A 7034-nucleotide genomic window follows, 5' to 3' on the forward strand; every position below is an offset into this window, starting at 1 on the left:
GGAAGCCTGAGGGACTGAAAATCTTTAGTCCCCAACACCAGGTCAGTTGTTAAAGCGAGACTGAGCTTTTTCACGCTAGGATGGGTGAAGGAGGAGATATATTTCAACCAGGGCCTCCACGTTTTCCAGCAGCCCTGGGAACAGGGGCTGCCTGGGTGACCGTAGAGTGGTCCAGGCCGGTGGCCGAGCACTCTTCCCGCATCCGGATGCTCCTGGACCACTCGATGGCAGCATTGCCTAAAAATGCAAGAGGAAGAATGGGTGAGCAGCCTGCCGGGGCTGGGGAAGGCTTGCTGGTGATGGCATTTCCAGTTCCCCCTCCCTTGCCAGGCTGTTTTGGGGCATTGCTATAAATTTGGCAAAGGGCGAACCCCAAAGGAGGGGACACCCTGGCAGGTGGGGACAACGTTAGCAGCCATCTCAGCCCACCCCAGCAAACCCTTTCCCACTCCCTCCATCCCTGAATTGCTCCGAGCTGGTAGCATCACCCCAAGGATCACTGCAGAGCTGAGAGAGAGCACATCCCTCCCTCCTGCCTCAGTTTCCCCGTTAGGAAAAAGGGGACAATGCCTTTGCACGTTCCTGTTGAAAAGAACCGGCTGTTTTGTTCCTGTGCTGCTGCCGTGCAAGGAATTGAAATGCAGCCTGATGTCTCGACCAAAGCAGGCTCGGGAAGGGCCATTTGTATATCGGCATGTTCAGGCCGCTGAGCGTTGGGTAGTCTGGGGGGGATTTCACCCAAAGGATCCGTATTCTTTCTTTCGGAAGAGATTGCATTAAAAAGAAAAAAAAAATAAAAATCAGTCCTAGGATGGAAACCTGCGTGAGGGAGAACAGATGTATTTATCGCTCGGCAAAACCAAACAGATTATTGCAAGCTTTTGACAACTAGTTAATGCTTGCGGGTCCCTGTGAAGATGCCAGTGCTATTCTGGGTGTGAATGCACTGGGCTGGTCCAACAGGCCCCCTCCTTCCTTTCCCCCGGGGACACTCGTATACCTTCACGTATATCGTCAGCCCTTTCAGAGCACAGAGAAAGGCTTTGTAACTGGCAGCTGGAGAAAACCTTGCCTTTTGCTGTGGTGTTTTCCAGAAGGACAGGAACCTCTCATGCTATACGTTTCCCAGCAGAGTCCCCGGGGCTGGCGTAACATCGAGCGCATATGAAACACGGTTGTCTGGGAGGAAAAACTGGCCTCGTCCTTCAGGGAACCATCAGAGATGGTGTTTTTCCTCCTTCTGAGGTTTCAGCTCCTCCATCCACCCTGGCTGAGGGGTTGGACCCCGTCTCCCCATTGCACAAAGTCGGTTGCAAGCAATACCAGTAACAGGTTCAAGGTTTGCCACCTCCTGAAAATGTGGCTGTGGGTCCTAAACAACAAATTAAATAACAGCAAATTGTAAGCTGCCAGCAGAGGTGTTTGCATGACTTTTTGCTTGGGTAAAATAAGTGCAGGTGGATCAAGCTGGGCTTTAAATTTGGGGTACGGCACCAGTGGAGGACAGCAGGTTGCACCCAGCAAGGCAAGGTCTTTTCCTAAAACAGCTGGATCCAGAAGGAACATCTGCCCTGGTGTATCCCTCAAGGGAAGCAGCAGCTTGTCCTTGCGCCCCCGTGCACACAGAAGAGACAGGGAGAAGCCGCACAAGCTGTTTTCCACGGCACCGAGCAGCACTCGGATGCTTAGCTGTCGGTCAGCAGAAATAACTCACTTTGCCAAGCTGCTCCTCATGATTAATTTGGAAATCATCTAGTCTAAAAGCCCCAGAAACAAGCTGGCTCCTGCAAGATGGGTTGCACAAGTATGTGTGCAAGTGCACGCTTCTCCAAGCTCCCCACCTTCCCCCATGCTGTTGCCTCGGCTTTAAATCAAGCACAGCTGAGCTCTGCTTTTGGGGTTGCATTTTGCGAGTGGTTGGTGTTTCCCAGGTTGGGGTGGTTTGTTAATTATTGAGTGCTCTTCCTGCTCCCAGGTAGCTTTGTGCTGTAGGTCCTTGTGCTTTGGAGACTCAAAAGCAGGGTGGATGAAGGTTGTGTGGCTCTGAACCGTGGTGTCTTTGCTAAATGTAAGTTTGCTTTATGTTTTTTAGCAGGGGGTGGGTGAAGCCCCCTTGGTGGGTTGGGGTTTATTTCCCTGGGGAAGAAGCCTGCACCGTACTAAGGGGCGCTGAAGATCCTCTGTTTAAGGCAGTGCTGCGGTGGTATGAAATCTTTGCAGATCCCTTTATAGCGGCTTTTTTTTTTTTTAATTTCCTGACCTTGCAGAAGGAGTGTTAAATGGTTTCCTTAGAAATGAGGTTTCTGAGGATGTTTTGGTTGATATTCTGCTCTGGAAGTCACCTCCTGCCCTAGCAAGAGCTGTGTTATGTGGTGGTAATCAGCAACGTAATTCTTAAGCTGGTGAATAAGGGAGTGCTGTGTGATTGCTGTATGCTGGTGCGGACTTTTGCAGGCCCTAGACCAAGGGAGCTCTTAAGTATGGATTTAAGCCCATACGTTAGCTAAAAAGTGCCTAAAACTGTTGTATTGCAGCGTCCCTGTCGCAGTAGGGTCCTCGTGCAACTGCAGCAGCTCTGGGCTGTACAAGTAAGACAAGGGGAGGATAAACTGGGGCTTTCTTGCAGCTCTGCGTCACTGTGGAACCCTGAGGCTGTAGGTAGTGATGGGCAAAACCCCATGAATCATGCTAGAGATTTGTATAGCCACCAAAGTCACAGCCTTAATAGATGTAGCGATGGGGGAGTGGCCAGCAGAGAGAGTTGTGAATTTGGGGAGATTTGGTTTGGTAAGAAAATATACTGGGGAGCCCAAGATCTACCCCAGGTTAAGTGACTTGGGACAGGGTTTTAAAATCCTGCCTTATAATTAAGTCAACCCACTGATACTGCTGTGACTCCGAAGCTGCCTGCAGCGGCACTGAGCTGCTGGAGGAGTCCTCAATTTTGGAGTGTGAAAGGAGAAAATAACTGGGATTATAAAAAAAAAAACAAAACAAAAACAACCAACCAAAACCACCAAACCCAAAAAACCCCCACCACACTAGCAAAATAAAACACAGGGTTTTGTTTGCTGCTATGCAATATGTGACACTGAGATAAACAAGAGAAGGAAAATGCTGATCCAGGAGGGGCTGATAGCAGGTTCCTGAAGGAGCCATCCCAAACTTCTAGTGATGGGTTTGATTTAGCACCTGGCTGTGAATGCTGAAATATCCTCTGCCTGGGCATGGGCTGCTGAGCAGCCCTCTCCTTGCTGTAGGCAATTATTTGCTGATTTAATCCAGCCTGTGTTAGTTTTGCTGTTTACTTTAAATGCAGGTTCTCACCAGAAACACTTGACTTGGCCCAAAGTGTTCCCTGATGAAATTGCTTTTCAATTTAGCCTCCCACCTCCCTGAAAGATGCCTTGGGGGGGGTTCATTGCAGGGTTTATTCCTCTCCATCCCCCCATTTGCTTTCTTTATTCTCCACATCAGGTGGAAGAAGGCTCAAACCTAGGCTTAGCTTTTAACTATTACTTTAGGCTTGGCACGCCAACCTAAGCGAATGCTTTGGATGCGTGGGTGAGTAACCCATCTTTGTGCTCTTCAAAAGCCTTTGTGGAAGTTCGAGAGTCTTTTCCCCTGCCTCAGGCAAAATGTCTCTGCTTTGAACTTCAGAGCTGGCAGTGCAGCAGTTTGGGGGTCTGCTGGGCTTAGACTGTGGGCAGGATTTAGCCCGTACCCAGGGGTAGGTGCTACCTGCCCTGCCTCAAAGGTCCTGGCTCATTTTATTTTTTAACCAGAACTGCCCAACAGCCGTTACTGGGATGGGGATGAGCCTGGACCACCCGTGACCTCTTGCAAGAAAAACTGATGGAGGGGCAATTTGCTATGGAAATAGCAGTTTTGTCTCTTACTGGTGAGCTGCAGAGAAGAATCCAAAGGACCAGGAGAGGGAAGGGTTGCCCCTCAGCTCTCTCTGTTAGCTGGTGACACTGCTTAATGGGGGGGGGGGAAGGTTACTGGGATCAAAAATAGCCTGTGTGCAGTTTTAAGGGGTGAAGAAGGTGGAGCTGGTGCTGCTTTGGCAGATGCCCAAGCGTGCAGGGACTGGCCAACCTCCTCCCGGGTCTCTTACCCCAAGCAGAAAGAGTGATTCCCCATGGAAAGGAGAAGCGGAGCCAGTGTTTGCATTGCCCTGAGTGCCAGGCTTCTCCAGGCCGGTTGTACTTCTCCCCGGCAGCTTGCTCCCTAATTTCTTTCTCCTTTCTTGGAGCCTCCTGCTGCTCTCTGACACCTTTTCAGCCTGAAACTGCTGAAGCCTGGCGCAGGTGTCCTAGCAACGCTCCTGGCCTTGCAAGGGGTGGTTGGTGATAAAGCAAAGCATACAAAACCTGGCTGTGGGCACCCCAGAGTAGACCTGGCTTGGAGGTGTGTTTCAACCCTAGGCATTTCGTCCTCTTTCTCCCCAGATCTTTTGGGAACCGATAGGTTTGGGCTTGTCCCACCTCTGTGTTGTTGCACTTGAAACATAGATTTGGCTTTGCCTCTCCAACCAGGTGCACCCCTGGGAAATGGCCTGCAGTGATGGGAAAGATCCTCTTGGGTTGTAAACATGGGGGTTTTGGCTTTAGTCTCTGTCACAGGAGTGACCAACCACTGCAGCTGTGACATGGAGAGGTGAAGAGCTTTGGGTGACCAATGCAGTGCATGAAACCAGACTTGGTGTCTTCTGTCCGTGCTGTCTCTGGGCTCTTTGTGGCTGCCTTCCTCTTAGATGTTTTCCAGTGGTGTTGGATTCTGGTTGCCCTCTGTTTTGCATCCAAAAGCTGAGAACTGCAGGCTTTCTGGACGACTTAAACCCTTGTGTTTTCTCACCTCTTCCTCCCCCTCCACCCAGGTTTCCATGCTGAGGCCAGCCTCAAAGGCAGCACGGGGGTAGCTCCTCCAGGTTTGCTGCTCCAGAAGTGTGTGTCACCTTTTCCATGGGAGAACAGCCTTGAAGGACCTGTTCTGATATACATCATTAGATGGATGGGCTGCGGGATGATGTGCTTGATGGTGTCCAGCTCCAGGAAAGTTGTTTCCAGCTTTTCCTTGTGAGGATTGCAAACCATTTGCATGGGAAAGGCTCTGGGGGTCTCAAAGCTGGACTGCTTAGATGAGCTTGCTCAGGTCCGTGTCTCAGTGGCTTTGAGCATCTCCAAGGATGGCAGTTCCCCACCACTCTGGGTCCCAGTTTGAGCACCCTCATGCTATTGGGGCTGAGAAAATTAACAATATCCCGTTGGACTTTCCAACTTTGCAACCGAGCTACCTGCTAGCTCATCGTGACACCCAAGGGTTGCTTCTGGGCTGGGAAACTTGTGCAGCAGCCCATTGCCAGCTGAAAGCGCTGTGTTTTGGCAGGAAACCTGCCCACGAAGCTTTGAAGCGGGTCATAGGGATGAAGGGCTCAGCCAGAGACTGGCAGTTTGCATGGGGAGAGGAAAGTTGGGGAGAAAAAGGCTTTTTTTTTTCCCCTAGCTGGAAGTGGTAACAGCACAGCACCTAGCCCAATGCCATGAAGCTGGGGTGGCACAAGGAGGTCAGTTGAGAGGAAATGCTTGCAAATACTAAATGAAAATAGTTCAACGCGAGTCTCGCGGCTCGCTAGTAGCTTGGCTCTGATGACTCTTGTAAACTGGGTGAATTCAAGAGTGGGGTTGTAAAATTTATTAATACTTCATGCCTGGGGCTGGTGAGCCCTGGCAAACTTGATCCAGGTGATGATTGCAGAGGAATTTGTTTTGCAAACACCTCTTGCAGCTCCAGCTATTGCTTGCCATGTAAAAAAAAAAAAAGACGGTAGCGATGCTATCTTCATATTTGTGGTTACAAATTATCATCTCCTCCAGTAAAATCCGCTTTGCTAGCTCTCCCTAGCTGTCAATGAATTCATGAGCTGGGCCCTAGACCAAGCAGTAGCTAATTAAACTATTTTCACTTCCCAGAACCTCTTAATTCATCCTCTTTGCAAGGATGCAATATTAAGTGAGATTCAGATCGGCTTTTGCCAGAGGACTCGAGGGAGAGAGATGCTTCCTCGCAGAAGGCTATTTCCATACCAAACTTTAACCTTCTAACCCCAGGGGCCGGAGAGAGAGAAAGCTGTGCAAATAAAAGCAGCAAGAGATGCTTTTAGCTGAGGAATACAACTCTTTCTTGTGGCCTTTTTGTATGCAAACCACTGACTCTTGTTTTAATGGCTTTTTTTTGTGTGTGTGGTTTAATTGACTGGTATTGTTCTACCCCAAAAATAACTGCAAAAAGCCCTTCTTCCAGGACAGATCCATTGCTCACATGTATTTTGTCTCCAGCTTGCTTGCCTGGCTGGGATTTCTCTCTGTTATTTCACGGTGGAAATATTTAAGCCGCTGGGAAACACTCTTGCAGGAGATAAAGTGTTTTGTTTTTTTTTTTTTTATGCTGGGCTGTTAGGAAAGGGATGTTTGCTCTGTACATCCTCAGTATTGGAGGCAATAAGGGATCTGAGGATGTGTGTGGGAAGGATGCCGTCCCGAAATTAAAGCTAAACATCCTCAAAAGAGACACTGGGGCTCAAGGAAGACCAGAGCTTTGGGTGGGTTTGTGTTAGGGAGCCTCTAACTGCAAAGATGACGGGGCTGGAGGTATAGCCCTGTGCTGTCACAAATTTGGAGTGGACTAGTAGCAAGAGGTACACGTGGATTGGAAAGCCCTTCTCTCCAGCTGAGCCTTAAGTGGATAAATCGTAAAGAAATCTTGCCCAAAGTGTTTAGCGTGAGCTGAACTGCATCTTGCTCTCTAGCTGCTTCCAAAAAGAGTGGTTAATCTATTTTAGCTGCGGTTGTTCCCTTCTTTTCCCCCTCCCAAAATTCAATTTGTGCTGATGGCCATAAATAACTCCAGCCTGAAATTTGGTTGAGTTTGTATAAGCGCAGCTAGGGATGTGTTGGCCAAATTGAATGAGAGGTGAGTAATCGGTTTGAGTATGAAAACTCTTGTGTTACAGCCCCAAAGTCAATAAAAAA

The sequence above is a fragment of the Pygoscelis adeliae genome, unplaced genomic scaffold (assembly GCF_000699105.1).
Source record: "Pygoscelis adeliae isolate BGI_AS28 unplaced genomic scaffold, ASM69910v1 Scaffold575, whole genome shotgun sequence".
NCBI lineage: Eukaryota > Metazoa > Chordata > Aves > Sphenisciformes > Spheniscidae > Pygoscelis > Pygoscelis adeliae.